Source organism: Solanum lycopersicum, chromosome 1, assembly GCF_036512215.1.
Source record: "Solanum lycopersicum chromosome 1, SLM_r2.1".
Classification (NCBI taxonomy): Eukaryota; Viridiplantae; Streptophyta; class Magnoliopsida; order Solanales; family Solanaceae; genus Solanum; species Solanum lycopersicum.
This window is the reverse complement of record NC_090800.1, coordinates 11,060,478-11,077,345: the sequence shown is the minus strand read 5'-3', so window position 1 is coordinate 11,077,345 and position 16,868 is coordinate 11,060,478.

Here is a 16,868-nt window from a genome sequence, read left to right as displayed (position 1 = left end):
TTCTTATGTTGGATAATTTGCATCTAAAATGAATTTTATTTAGACTCCATATAAAGAGGATTTTGTGGATTTTCATGAAGTATTTTGTTGTCACGAATAGTCCGCCCACATCTTGATCTTTTTGTTAATGTTCCATGTATTTTTGAAATTTATGATATCCCTATCTAAGGAATATAATACCCTTTATATAGTGTGATCTAGGATTAATCTTCAAGAATTCTAACTGAAGTTTGACTCATCTGGTAGAGCCCCACATAATTTGAATGTCTACAAATGTCGAGTCTCTGTCTCATGCAGAAATTGATTTCTTTTTTTAATAACCTTTCTAGGCACATAGTTCACTTAACTCTCTTATTGGTCGGAGTTTTATTGCTATAGGTGTAACCAACGGTTCTACAAGAGGTCTTATGTTATGAAATGTATTAAGTATCTTTGTCAAAACTAGAATCAACAAAGGTCGCACAGACATCTCCAAGCACCTTTGAAAACTAGTTTCAGCTTCCCATTCAGACGTGGACAGAAGATCCAAATTCTCAAATTTTAAACAGTACATCTGTCTTTGCAGATTTAGAGAGGCATTAAAAAAGTGCTTGTGCATGCCAGTCTTAACTGCAGATTGAGCATATCAGTCATTGTTTATAGAATCAAGCCTCAAATCAATAATTAGACATGGAGTCAGTTCAAATATTTGAAATAAAAATGTGTTGTAACAACGTAATGTATCACTCTATATCCAAGAACTCCTAGTTTTTATATCATCGTGAAATCTCAGTAGCATGTATGATCCTTGAGTTAGAGCTTCAACAAGCAGTGAAGGATCATGGAACTTGTAAGTAGCAGGAATTCAAAGTACAAGATATTAACTATCTTCTTAGCATTCACACGGCATAGGTGCATCAAAAAAATCAATATGCAATCCAATATATTACATAAATAATTAAGTTGCTACTTCACCACAGGAGTTGAGCACTAATAGGTGCCTACCTCATCTCGGGCAGACAAAGTAGCAGGTTTATCACTAATGAGATCGATTGGGATGGACATTAACTTTATTGATGCACCTACGCAATGGTACTTCATCGTGAATGCTAAGAAGCTAGTCAATGTACAGTACTTAGAAATCACTGCTAGACTACAAGTTTCACGACCCTTCGCTGCTTGTTAAAACGCTTACTCACGGATCTTACATTCTACATGAGATTCGACAATGCTATTAGCACTTGGAATGTCTTGGATATGAAGTTCTAGATTATGTTGTTACAACACATCTCTATTTCAAATATTCAAGACTGATTCCAAGACTAATTACTTATTTGCGGTCTACTTTTGTAAATAATGAATGCTCTGCTCAATCTGAAGTTAAGGCTAGTATGCTTGAGCATATTGTTCATGCTTCACGCTAGAACTGCAAAGGAAGATATGTTGTACAGTCGAGGAATTTGAGAAATTGGACGTCGTGTCTACATTTTGATGGGAGAGTGAAACTACTTTCCCAAATAAGCTTGGAGGTTTTATTGAGTACCTTGCTAGAGTGAGATCTTTGTTGATATTGGCTTCTATTAGATACTATATTTATAAGTATAAGAAATCTTCTGGAATAGTCAATCAAACAATAGAACTCTATCCAACAAGACATTTAAGTGAACTACCAAAAAAATTTCACGGGACAAAATGAGTCCAATTTATTTAAGAATTCGACTTTTGAGATATCAAAATTATGTTGGACTCTACACGATGAGTCCCAATTTATTTAAGGTTCTTAGATACTACTTATATATAGTGTAATATATTTCTTGGAATAGGCATTTATAAAATTTCATATATTCATGAAATATTCGTGAAGTGATGATGATGATGTGGGTGCACTCTTCATGGCAACCAAATTTTTTAACAAGATCCATAAAATCATTTCATGGAGTTCAAATAAATCCTAAGAAGCTCCACATAATCCTTAGTTTGAGTGACACTAACAACCCTTGAATCATGGAGAAATCTTAAGAGAGAGTAAACAAGTAATAAACATTTACTCACAATCTTTATGAATAAAATTATTCTTTTTATTACTATTTGATTGCAATGTATTTTTTGTATTTGGGACAAAAAAATTGCAAATAAATTGGCACACCCGGTGTGACCCAATTTACCCTTCATCTTCTCTCTCACAAATCAAATGCAAATCTGAATCCACTAACTGCAAAGACTGAAACTCTATTTGTAAGGGTACTTCAAGTCTCGTATTCGAGTTTATCGAGTCTACACGCTGACAAGCCTTAAGTAGGGGGCATTTATAGTCACAGAAATTTGGTGGAACTCTATGAGATGTATCACATCCACAATAAAAGTGTGACAATTTGGAAAGTCACAGTTAGTGGGAACATCCTCCCGAACGAGATCAACACACTTTTTAGCTTAGGAAAATTTTAAATTGGATTTCAATATCATTGCGGCCAACGTACGCAAATCATACTCATTCAAAATACCAAATTTCTAGTATTAAATGTCTCAACATATAATAGATCGCCCAAATACTTTAGTATAGAAAAAAAGATTACTAATTTTCTTTTATATCCTATATTTTTACATAAGCTATGGATCATTGAGGTGCAAGCCAAGTGACTCTTTGCACTAGATATTTGGACAATAATAACTCCTGCACACCCATTAAATAACCAATGCTAAATAATCCAATACCAAACTAAGGGAAATTTAAGTGAATATCAAAGCTAGCCGTATATTGATCATACTAATATAAAATTACATTATGAGGCATTATGTGGAAGTTGTGATTAAGGCATTTATCAAAAAAATATTGTTATAAACAACAACTAAGTGTCAATTCTAAGCTAGTTGGGGTCAATTTTCTTGAATTTGTGGATCGGGGCGAGGAGGAATGGAGGTATAGATGACATTTATACATCCATTACTTGGCCTAATAATTGGATTATGAAGACATATAGAACTTCAGATATTAGAGGTGCACCAAAATTCACTTATTACCTACCTAGAGTAGTAGGTTCATGGAACATGATAAAAAGACAATACATTCTATTTTTTACTAGAGGAAAATTCCTTTTGCATCAGAGATATAATTTTTTAGCATACAATCAAAACATTACCTGGTCGTTAAGGAAGTAAGTTGAGAACCATGATGCATCAAGTACAATTTCCAGCGGTGACAAAAAAATCTTGGTGAATTAATTTGTTTAGGCCTTGAAGGATACACTTGCTTAGTACCACAATCAAGCAAGAAAGAATTATGGTTTAGAAATAGAAAGGCAGAGGGAGAGATACCAATTGATGTAATCCTAGATGCAAAAACAATCAAGCGAACTACAATCAATCAAATAAAATATATTATCAAGAAGTAGAAAGAAAGACAGAGAGAATCAGAACAAGAAAAAAAGATGATATAGCAACTAAAAGATATTTGATTACTAGAATAAACTCTTAGGGTAAAAAGAAATTGAACTCATACAAGTGAAGACTTATCAAGAAGGTTCAATTGAACAGATATGAGAGTTTCTCCAAACTCACAAATAAGTATAAATATCAAATTTTCATTCAAAAATCAACCCCTAAAATAAACCCTAATTTCTACTATTTATAATAGTAGATAAACTAACCCAAGCTAGCTACACTAACACCGTTGTTCTAAAACCAAGAAAAGTCTAATCTATTACTTATTTGAAATGAAGTAATCTCTTGTTTAAATTTCCATTTTAATCTCAAATCACTAAATATATTTTAGTAATGTCTAATGAGTACATGTGTGATTTGGAATAGAGTAACATCTTCTAGGTATAAAATTGAAGAGTTCCCTTTGATTCTCTTATAACCGATTTTTAAACTCGAAAGAAAATTTCAAAATTCTAGATAAGTTTTTCAGTGAAAAAAGCTCTTTCACCTAGAGAAACAACAAAGAGTTAGAACGGTGATGAAAACGAGAAGGAAAAGATAGGAGTTACATTACCTTGGTTGATTGACACTTATTGTTTGAGAAGAAGAGAGACAAGAACGTTGGATTAGAGAGATGGAACAGCCCACAAGAAAAAAATGAGTTGAGTAACATTCAGTCGTGAACAAGGAGGCAACACACTCAGAAGAAAGAAAATGAGCTCAAGTGTAAGCTGCAATTAGCATTTATAGGTAGGGTTAATGAAAGTGGGGTTTACCCTAATCATATTAGAAATAAGTTATTTTGATTGTTTTATTTTGGTCTTGGGCCTAAATTTTATTTTTATTTTGGTTAATTAATAAAATGGCCTATATGACCAAAGAATTTTTTTTTAAAAAAAAGTTTTAAAGGGTAAAATAGCAAATATCTGAATATCGTAAAGAAATGTAAACCTTGTAATATTATCAAAGTGGCTAAAATATATATGCAATTGTCATGATTTTCGTGAGTTCCTCATTTTGTGAATATCTTCATCCCCTTTTCACAACTACAAACATTAGGATTGTGCGAGAATATAATTAATCAAATTTCTATTTACTGTGGATAATGATAGTGTGGGAAATGTACTGATCACCAAGGATGAAGTAATCCTGAAGAGTTTTCTAGCTCCTCCAAAAATTTGAGAACAATATGAATTGAATTTGTTGATTGTCTCAATGAACTTCATGCACAATGAACAAGGATTATTTACTCCATAGATTGATCCATGCACAAAAGTTTTCTAGCTACTGTTGATTGCATGAAGAATGCGCGAACAAGTAAAAGTACATGAGGATAATAGATCGATGTCAGCTCTCCTACTTATCGATTATACTTTTCACCTATTTTGTAGCTACGAAAATAAATTATGTGCATCAAATAAGGAGGGCACAATATTATCATCTCGAGAAAAATGGTCCACATATTCTTTCCTCATTAGTTAAAGGGAATATTGTGAATTCTTACCTTGTAACAACCTGTTTAGTCGGTTCGAGAAGTAGAACTATTTTTGATAAAAAACCTGACTAGGTCGACGGATCACGCGACGGACCGTCATGTACACGACGGGCCATGATGGACTCCGTCGTCCCATACTTGTGTAATTTCTTCTACTGTTCTCCTCATTACCCTCGACAACAGGTAGGACGAACCGTCATAGGCACGACGGTCCGTCGAGGGTCTTCATTCCAAAACACTTCAACTCTGAAATCTGGATACTGGGATCGGTTCTCTGAACTTCACGACGGAACTGCAGCACGGACCGTCGTAGATACGATGGACCGTCACAAGTTGCGGAACCTCACTACTGAATTTAACTCTCTGAACTTTGGGACGGACCTGCAGGATGGACCGTCATAGATACGGACCATCACAAGCTGCGTAACTCCACCGTGGGTCGGATTTCTGCTAAAATTTAAATGGGAGTTTTGGACTACTCATGATTATAATTATGAAATTAGTGGAGTAAGTTCAATAATTTATTTACTTGGAGGTTAAAGAAGATAATAGGGAAATAAATAGTGGGTTACTTTTATCATAATGGATTATATGATAATTAGGGTAAAAGAAAAAGAATCATCAGAAGAAAAATAAAAAGAACAGGAAGGGAGAACGAGCGAGAGAGAGAACGAAGAAGAAAGCAAGTGACTTAGACTTCAGATTGAAAAGGTTCAAAGGCATTGGGGAGGTAGCTTGCTTGATCACGATTCTTTGGTGGAGGTAGGTTATAGTTTAATTTCTATGTGATAGATAAATTTTAAATAGCAATCGATATGTATTGGGTGGTATTATAAAGTCTTCTATGTACTGGATTGTGTGATTATATTTTTTGATTATGCATTTGTGATTGGTTAGAATGATGAGATTGTTGAAAATCCTAACTTAAATCCTCTCTATTAAGATGACGCCTTGACATAAAGAAGACTTGATGAAATAAAATAATGAGATAAATGGATCGGAGTGTCACGTTTCGACACGTATTAGGGAATCGGAGTGTTACATTCTGACATGGTAATATTGGATCAGAGTGTCACGTTCTTACACGTATTAGGGGATCGAAGTGTCACGTTCCGACATGGTAATATTGGATCGGAGTGTCACAATCCGACACGTATTAGGGGATCAGAGTGTCACGTTCGGACACGGTATAGGGGATCGCAGTGTCACGTTCCGACACGATAATAATAAAGAGAAGGAATCTTGAATTAGGTTAATATATTCAAATTTGAAGAATCTATTTCCTAAATTAGTATGGTGTGGAGGCTTGAGTCCTTATAGGTGTGCTTGGTGTTGTTGCCAATGGTTCTTGTACTTGTTTCTTGTCACCTGTAAAGTATTGTGGTTGATTTTATATTATTATTTAGTAAATATTGCTTTCTATTTTGAGTTGGTCGATGATACCTACTCAGTACGTGTTCTTTGTACTAACACCTACTTGTATTTTCTTCTTGTTGTTTTGTGGAGTGCAGCAAGTGCACTATCGACTTCGACTCGCCCTCAACTCTAGTCAATCTCCAGCACATCAGATTTCAGGGTGAGCTATTATTCCTAGCTCGAACAGGATTCTCTCCCTCACGTCTTGATGTCTTTGAAGTTCGGACATGAACCAGTTTTTTTACTTATTTTAGCTTCTTAATTACTCTTAGATTTAGAAATTTGAGTATAGATGTTCTTGATGTGATGACTTCCTGATTTTGGGATTAATAAATATTAAACTTTAGAAGTTTATTTAATTGATTACGTTGATAAGTTTTGGATCTTCCGCATTAATTTTGTTATTCATAGTTTAACTACCGGTAAATGTTGGGGTTTAGATTTGTTTGTTTGCACACTTAGGACGATAAGTGTGGGTGCCACTCGCGGCTCATTTTGGGTCGTGACAAACTTGGTTATAAAGCGTTAGGTTTGTTGGTCTCATTACTCAAGAACGAGTCTAGTAGAGTCTTGAGGAACAGTAGGGGGACGCCCTTACTTTTCTTTTAGAGGCTATAGGATTTTAGGAAAACTCTACTCTTTCTTTCTCTCGTGCTATTAATTGGATCTAATTGGTATCTAGGTGATACAAATTGGTATCTGACATCCTCACTCTATTTCGCAGATGGTTAGAACTAGAGCAACAACTGTGCCAACACCAACACCGGCAAGACAGGGTGCGTCTGAGCCAACCATTGTGGCTATAGCTCGAGGAGGAGTAGTGGCAAGAGGCCGTGGTAGAGGTCGCAGGAGAACACCCTCTAGGGGTAGAGGACGAACACCTGGTCCAGCTAGTAATAGGGTGGTGACTCCTCGACTGACTGATGAGGTAGTGAGAGAGGGTGAAGAAAGGGAAAACGAGTAGGTTCAAGATGAGGAATTACCACCCCAACCTACCCTAGATATGATTAACCAGGTTCTTACTTATCTTAGCGGGTTATCTGATCAGGGCCAGACACCTCTAGTGTTTTCTGCACCAGCACCTCAGGTTCCGGGAGTACAACATGCATCTGCTGTGGCTCCCTGCATGGATGCCTCATTGGAAGTAGGCACCTTTTGCTCGATTGACTATAGGGTTTATAATGACGAGTGATCAGCATGAACTTTTCACTAAATTCTTAAAGTTGAAACCTCCAGTCTTCAAGGGTGCTGAATCTGAGGATGCCTATGATTTTCTGGTTGATTGTCATGAGCTGCTACATAAGATGGACATAGAAGAACGATTCGGTGTTGAGTTTGTGACCTACAAGTTTCAGGGGAATGCCAAAATGTGGTGGAGGTCGTATGTTGAGTGTCAACCAGCACAGGCACCACCTATGACTTGGGCATCATTCTCTAGCTTATTTATGAAGAAGTATATACCCCGGACTTTGAGGGACAAGACGAGAAGTATATACCCCGGATTTCGTGCACTATCCAGGTATGCCACCCAGCATTGCTTCAGTCCACAAGATCGGATTCGCCATTTTGTGAAAGGATTGAGGTCAGATTTGCAGATCCTAGCCTTACAGGTAGCTGCTCCAGCAAAATCCTTTCAGGAAGTGGTTGATTTTGTGATAGAGGTGGAGGGGGTGAAGCCAAACGACTTCACCATGGCGTCGACATCTACGAAGTTCCTTAAGGGAGGTGATTTTAGTGGTTCTTACTCTAGAGGGCATAGTTCAGGAGGTTACCCAGCCCGTCCTATTCAGTCTTCACTACAGGCTGTAGCTGGGGGTCCATCGCAGACATGTCAGCATTTTTCTGAGTTTGGAGGTTATCCCCAGACTTCGTCATTCTCACACAGACCTATGCTTGACTCCAGAAATTGATATGGATGTGGAGAGACTGGACATATTAGGAAATATTCTCCAAAACAGAGTTACCGACCCCCAATAGCTAGAGGAAGAGGTGGTCATGGTAGGGGGCTCCATTCTGGAGGATGTGGTGGCCAAGGTAATGGTAGTCATTAAACCAGTCGAGGTGGCAGGCAAGTTGGAACTACTGCAGCGCAACATGGTAGGGGCAACGGGCAGACAAGTGATAGACCTATTGTTATGCTTTCCCTGGGAGGTCTGAAGTAGAGACATCTGATGCTGTTATCACATGTAATCTTTTGGTCGGTGATTGCATGGCCTCTGTATTATTTTATCCTGGATCCACATTTTCATATGTATCTTCCTCAGTTGCTACTGGTCTTGATTTACATTGTGATTTGCCTTACATGCCTATTCGTGTCTCTACTCCTGTGTGAGTCTGTGATAGTAGAGAAGGTGTATAGGTCTTGTCATGTGACTTTTGTGGGGAGCAATACTCATGTAGATTTGATTATTCTAGAGATGGTTGATTTCGATGTTTTTCTGAGTATGACTTGGCTTTCTTGAATTTTTGCAATCTTAGATTGTAATGCTAAAACTGTGACATTGGCCAAGCCTGGGACAGATCCGCTAGTGTGGGAGGGTGACTATATTTCCACTCCAGTTCATATCATCTCTTTTCTTCGTGCTATGAGAATGGTTAGTAAGAGTTGTTTATCTTTCTTGGCACATCTCGGGGACGATACTTCCCAAGTATATTCGATTGAGTCTGTTTCGATAGTCCGTGAGTTTCTGGATGTGTTTCCTACAGATCTTCCTGGTATGCCACCATATAGGGATATTGATTTTTGTATTGATATGGAGCCGGGTACTCGCCCCATTTCCATACCCCCTTATAGAATGGCTCCAGCTGAGTTAAGGGAGTTAAAGACCCAACTTCAGGAGTTGTTAGGTAAAGGATTTATTAGACAAAGTGCATCCCCTTGAGGTGCTCCTATTTTATTTGTTTATAAGGTAACTATTAAGAACAAGTATCATATTCCTCGCATTGTGTAATTTCTTCTGCTGCACTCCTCATTACCCTCTACAAAAGCTAGGATGAACCGTCATAGGCACGACGGTCCGTCAAGGGTCTTCGTTCCAAAACACTTCAACTCTGAAATCTGGATACTGGGATTGACTCTCTGAACTTCATGACGGAACTGCAGCACGGATCGTCGTATATACGACGGACCGTCATAAGTTGCGTAACCTCACTACAAAATTTAACTCTCTGAACTTTGTGACGGACCTGCAGGACAGACCGTCACAGATACGAAGGACCGTCACAAGCTGCGTAACTCCTTCCTGGGTCGGATTTCCGCTAAAATTTAAATGGGAGTTTTAGACTATTCATGATTATAATTATGAAATTAGTGGGGTAATTTCAATAATTTATTTACTAGAGGGTTAAAGAAGATAATAGGGAAATAAATAGGGGGTTACTTTATCATAATGGATTATATGCTAATTAGGGTAAAAGAAAAAGAATCTGCAGAAGAAAAATAAAAAGAACAAGAAGGGAGAACGAGCGAGAGAGAGAGAACGAAGAACAAAGCAAGGGACTTAGACTTCAGATTGAAAAGGTTCAAAGGCATTGGGGAGGTAGCTTGCTTGATCACGATTCTTCGGTGGAGGTAGGTTATGGTTTAATTTCTATGTGATAGATAAACTCTAAATAGCGATCGATATGTATTGGGTGGTATTGTAAAGTCTTCTATGTACTGGATTGTGTGATTGTGCAGTTGTGGTTTGTTAGAATGATGAGATTGTTGAAAATCCTAACTTAAATTCTCTCTATTAAGATGACGCCTTGACATAAATAAGACTTGATGAAATAAAATAATGAGATAAATGGATCAGAGTGTCACGTTCCTACACGTATTAGGGGATCGGGGTGTCACGTTCCGACACGGTAATATTGGATATGAGTGTCACGTTTCGACACGTATTAGGGGATCGGAGTGTCATGTTCTGACACGGTAATATTGGATCGGAGTGTCACGTTCCGAAACGGTATAGAGGATCGGAGTGTCACGTTCCGACACGATAATAATAAAGAGAAGGAATCTTGAATTAGGTTAATATATTCAAATTTGAAGAATCTATTTCCCGAATGAGTATGGTGTGGAGGCTTGAGTCCTTATAGGTGTGCTTGGTGTTGTTGCCAATGATTCTTGTACTTGTTTCTTGTCACCTATTAAGTATTGTGGTTGATTTTATATTATTATTCAGTATAGATTGCTTTCTATCTTGAGTTGGCCGATGATACCTACTCAGTGCGTGTTCCTTGTACTGACCCCTACTTATATTTTCTTCTTGTTGTTTTGTAGAGTGCAAGAAGTGCACCATCAACTTCGACTCGCCCTCAACTCTAGTCAATCTCCAGCACATCAGATTTCAGGGTGAGCTATTTGTCAAGACCCAAAACGTGTCGTGAGTGGCACCCACACTTACCCTCCTATGTGAGCGAACCAACCCATCTAAACCCCAACATTTCAACCATAATAAACAGATTATAAAGCGAAAGACTTAAAACTCATTAACAAAATCAATTAATAACTTCTAAAATTCAATACTTATTATTCCCAAAATCTAGAAGTCATCACCACAAGAACATTCTATCCTCAAACTACTAAATCTGAGAGTATCAAAGAAGCTAAAACAAATAAAAGAGATAGTCCATGTCCGAACTTCAAGGACATCAAGACATGAATGAGTGAGAATCCAGTCCGAGCTAGGCACAATAGCTCACCTTGAAATCTGATTATGCTGAGGTCTGGCTAGAGTTGCGGTTGAGTTGAAGACGATGGCACATTTGCTGCACTCCACAAATAACAAAGAGAAACATACAAGTAGGGGTCAGTACAAGGCAGGTATCATCGGCCAACTCAAAATAGAAAGCAATATATATTAGATAATAACATAAAATCAACCATAACACTTAACAGGTGACAACAACAAGTACCATAACCACTGGCCACAACCCAAGCACATCTATGAGGACTCAAGCCTCCACACTATACTCACTTAGGAATTAGGTTCTTCAAACCTGAGTATATTAGCATAATTCAAGATTCATTCTCTTTACTATCCTGGTGTCGGAACGTGACACTCCGATCCTCTACTATCCTGGTGTCGGAACGCGACACTCCGATCCTCTACTATCCTAGTGTCGGAATGTGACACTCCGATCCTCTACTATCCCGGTGTCGGAACGTGACACCCGATCCTCTACTATCCTAGTGTCGGAACGTGACACTCCGATCCTCTACTATCCTGGTGTCGGAACGTGACACTCCGATCCTCTATTATCCTGGTGTCGGAACGTGACACTCCGATCCTCTACTATCCTGGTGTCGGAACGTGACACTCCAATCCTCTAATTCTCATTCTTTTAGTTCATCGATCCTTCTTTTATACCAAGACAACATCATTATCAAGGAGGTTTTTAAAGTTTAAGATTCAACAGCCTGATCATGCTAATTTCATCACAATTATATAATCACATCATGCAACCCCACAATTAAGCATAAAGAAGACTTTACAATACTACCCAATACATATCAATCGCTATTTAGAGTTTACTATGAAATAGTATAAACCATAACCTACCTCCACCGCAGAATCGTGATCAAGAAATCTACTTCTCAAATGTTTTGCTTTCCTCTTCGTTTCTCCCTCTCTCGTTCTTTCTCCCCTCTTCTCTCTGTTCTTTCTATTTTTCCTTATTCCAACTCTTTTCTTTTACCCTAATTATCATATAATTAAGTATAAAAGATGGTAAAAGTAACCCACTTATTAATTCAAGGTTATCTCCTTTAACCCCCAAGTAATTGAATTATTAACATTAAACCACTAACTTTATAATCATAAGCAGAAATAGTCCAAAACACCCCTTAAAACTTTTAACAGAAATCCGACCCAGTTAGGGTTACGCAGCCTGTGACGGTCCTTCATGACTGTCACGGTCCGTCCTGCTGCTTCCGTCACAAAGTTCAGAGACTCAATTCTACGGAAAGATTTGTGACGGTCCGTCGTGAAGTTCAGAGAGTCGATCTCAGCACCCATATTTTCAGAATCTAAGTGTTTTCGAACGAGACCCCCTCGACGGTCCGTCGTGCCCATGACGGTCCATCGTGGGATCCGTCGACCCAGACAGTTACTACCAGAAGTAGACTCTACTGCTCAAAATGACTAAACAGGTCGTTACACTATTATTCCTAGATCGGACATGGACCAGTTCTTTTACTTATTTTAAATTCTTAATTACTCTTAGATTTAGAAATTTGAGGATAGATGTTCCTTCAAGATTTTGGGATGAATAAATAATAAACTTTAGAAGTTTATTTAATTGATTATGTTAATAAGTTTTGGATCTTCCGCATTAATTTTGTTCTTCATAGTTGAACTACTGGTAAATGTTGGGGTTTAGATTTGTTGGTTCGCTCACATAGGAGGATAAGTGTTGGTGCCACTCCCGGATCGTTTTGGATCGTCTACACTTTCATCTTCAATATTGAAGTATCTTACTTTCTATAGGCAAGACTATTTAAGTAAGAAAATTGCAATGCAGGTGAAGAGAGCGAGTCTGTAATGGAGATAAAGTAAATTACAAATAATTTACTATTTTGTTTGGTCAAAGTGATTTCACAATGTCATTTTTAAACATAAATATTGAAAAGTGCATAGAAATATAGGTGAGATGCTTCCTCGTAAATTTACAGATAACATGTTGGGATAACTAAAGAAATAAAAACTTTCAATTGATTGAGGATAAAGAATAAGAATTCCTAGATTAGCAGTGTCGAATATAGAAATGATGGTTATGAGTTCTTTAAAGTTATAATCGATAGACAGGAGTCTTCACTCAAAAGTTCAACAAAAAGTACTTAAGAAAATTTTAATGGATAAATAACATTCCTGATTATTATTATAGAGTTCTTCACAACTTCTGTTTCCCATAGCTACCATTTCAACATGTTCATCACTCATTATCCCATAATTGGTTAATTCATCACAAAGTTGCTTAGATAAAATGCCAAACTTCAGTGTGTTCAACCCTTTCAAAAAGAGAGATTTCAACTCGTAGAACCAAATTATTTATGATTAGTAATAAAAGATATTTCATTGAAATGACTGGAAAAGTTCTACTCACACATTAATATATCATTGAGTTGTCAAGAGCATACTTTTAGTTTAATAGCAAAAAAATGATTTGATTTTTCTAAAACTACAAAGTATAACTGGACGAACCTCAACAATACTAGTAGGGAGTGTATCAATTCTACTTCCTTCAGAACTATGTCAAATGTATCGAGAGACAAATCAATCAATATGATATTATCGTTGTTGCAGAAAATATTATGGCGAACTGGCGAAACATCCATATTTTTGTGGACAAAATTTTGACGATCACCTTAACTTTTTGTAAGGCAATTTGTCGAGATTTATGATCAATTTTTTAAACATCATCATCACTTATGCTAATGATGTCTTGCTCAATATCATATTTTAGTAGTAAAAACATATTATTGTACAGTTGAATCTAAGATGTAGGATGTACACAAATCTTACCCGTTTGCGGAATAAAAAGATGTATAATTCAAAAGATGTGTTTATCCAAACCCATTTTATGTCGGTTATTCTAATAGTGAACATTTAGTATAATCCCACAAGTGAATTTGAGGAGGGTAAGACTAAGATGTACACATATTTCATTCTTATCTCTGTGTGATAATAATATTTTTCCTAATAGACCCACAATTCAAAATAAAATTTCGGAACATGGTTGTAAGAAAAAAATATGACAAAAAAATAGCAATATAGAAAACAAATTTAGGTTTACACGTAGATATTCTCCAAGTGATTATATAATATAGTCTTTGTTAAAAAATAAAATAAAAAATTGTAGGATGATATACATTTATATGGAAAGTCAACTAGTTTTTGTCGGTGAAATTTTAAAATTACAATTTAAAATAAATTATCTTCAGGTAGAGACATGGATATATATATTTCTTTCTTTAAGGAGATTTAAGCTCATGAGAAGAACTCTTTTCACAAATCTAGCAATAATCTTCTTAATTTGTCCCCTCCACACAACATACCTGAATCTTAAAGTACAACTAAATAAATACTAAACAAGAGTTGAATCCAGAACTCTATACCAAGAAATTTTTTTTAACTCACTCTTATGAACTCTATATTTTCTAATACAAAAAAAAAGGTAAGATCATCACTATTTGTAGTAGAGAAATTCTTCCTTGCAATAAATAGGAAGATAATGAGATAGTAAAATGGGTAGAAAAATGAAGTAGATGTTACATGAGTGACAAGACATAGAAAGATAGAATAATGAGTGAAATAATAGAGTTTCAATGAGAAGTTGTGGCCAATATTACTGTCCATGTTCAACCACTAAATAAAATGGAATTACACTCAATATTGTGCTAACAAAGTAAGACCATCACTATTTATAGGGGAAAATTTTTTTCAAGCAATGAATAAGAAGATGAAAAAGTAGTAAATTGGGTAGATAAATGGCCTAGATGTTAATTACATGAATTTGAAGACATAAAAAGTTAGAAAAATGATTGAAATAATGGAGTTTTCATGGGATGTTATGGCCAATATAGTTGACCATGTTCAGTCCTTAAACAAACGACAATTACTCCCAAAGTTCTCCTAACAAAGTAAGACCGTCCTTATTTACTTGCAATGAATAGGAAGAATAGGGATAGTTAATTGGGTAGATAAATGGAATAAATGCTACATGAATTACAAAATATAAAGTATAAAATAATGAAGTTTCAATGATAAGTTATGGTCATGGTTGACCACATTCATTTTCTAGACAAAAGATAATTATTCTCAATGTTCTGCTAACAAAGTAAGACCATCACTATTTATAAGGGAGAAATTCTTCCTTCCAATGATGAAAAGGAAGATTACAGGGGCAGTAAATGTTTGGTTTTAGCAAAGTGTGAATAGGAAATGAGAAGAGAAAAATGAAAACAGGAACCAATTTTGGAGGAAAAATGAAAAGTTATTTGCAAAGTGCAAATGAAAACTCATTTATCTCATATCAGTAGAATAAAGGAAATTGTTGTCCTTATATTAGAAAACACTTCCTTTACCTCTTAAAAGTCTTAGAAGAAGGTGCCCCTCGTGCCATTGGTGCTCGGTCGACCTCCGTTTTAGCTTCGAATTTGAATTTGGATTTGAGAAATCATGTGACCTGTTAATCAATTTCTTTTCTCTTATAAATTAATTCAGAATGAGTTAAATAACAGAATTAATTTTTATGCAACAGAATTTATTTGAAATTCGCGTGCAACGGTCATAATAGTCTGATTTCCAAAAAGTAGTTGATTTTCTCAAAATACACATCTTTCCTAAAAGTTGTTATTTTTTCCAAAAGACACAACTTTCTAAGAAAAATTGGTCTGAACATATTTGTCTGAACAAACACGTTTCTTGCTGAACATGGCTATAAAAGGAAGTCATTTTTCATTTTTTCAAAAATTGGAATTTTTTCTTCTTTGCATATATTTTCTCTCATAAACATAGTGTCAATCAACTGATTGTGTGTGGCTTGTTACTGTTCTTAAGTTTGTTGAAGTTATGGAAGTTTGAGATGCCACTACTTCTTTAACACGATAAATCTATTTAATCTTGGGAGAAATTATCTGTATCCTCGGGTACAGTGAGGGGATTAAATTTCTTAAGAAGACACAGTAATTTCAATGGACTCAGATTATAAGTACATTCTGTCAACTTCATCTTCTTTATGTTTGTGCATTTTTGACTAACTTTAATACATGTGATAACAGTAAGTTGGGTAGATAGATGTCCTAGATATTACATAAATTACAAATCATAAAAAGATAAAACAATGAGTGAAATAATGATGTTTTAGTGAGAAGCTATGGTCTTGACTGATCATTTCAGTCACTAAATTAAAGACAATTACTTCCAACGTTCTACTAGAAAGAGTGGGCAATAGACAATGATATGGTAGGAGAAAATTGAATAATAAATATATTAAAATGATCAAGTGTACTAAAAAAATTGAATATTAGTTTTTTCCTAGAAAAAAAAAGGGGTTGATGCAGATCATGTATAAAAAATTGTTGACATTATCAACTGAATTATGTTAATTCAATTATGTGACCTTTTTTTGTTCAAAATTAAACATAAAATCTTGATATTAAAAAAGGCACATGACAAGGATTAGGTGATTAATTATAGTCTCTGATCTACAATGATAATAAATTACGAAATCTTACCAGAACAACAAAATAAATAAAAATTTATTACACAAAAAATCTTCTATAAATTCGACCACCTTCTAGTAAGCTTCACTCATTGTTTCCAAAGTATTTTTTTGTCATTCTTCTTTGTTTCCCTTTGGAATCATTATTTTGATCATTCTTGAACCCACAAACCTTATTTCTCACTCTCGTACTCCTCCTCATTGATGACTCACCTTATTGAGCTTTGTTATGTGCATTATATACCCTTTTTCTCCAATTTTTGTCTGGTCAACATTGTATTGCATGATTCATCTTCTCAACACACAATTTTGCGATTAATTAGGGCTTTTTACCCATTCCCCTCACAAT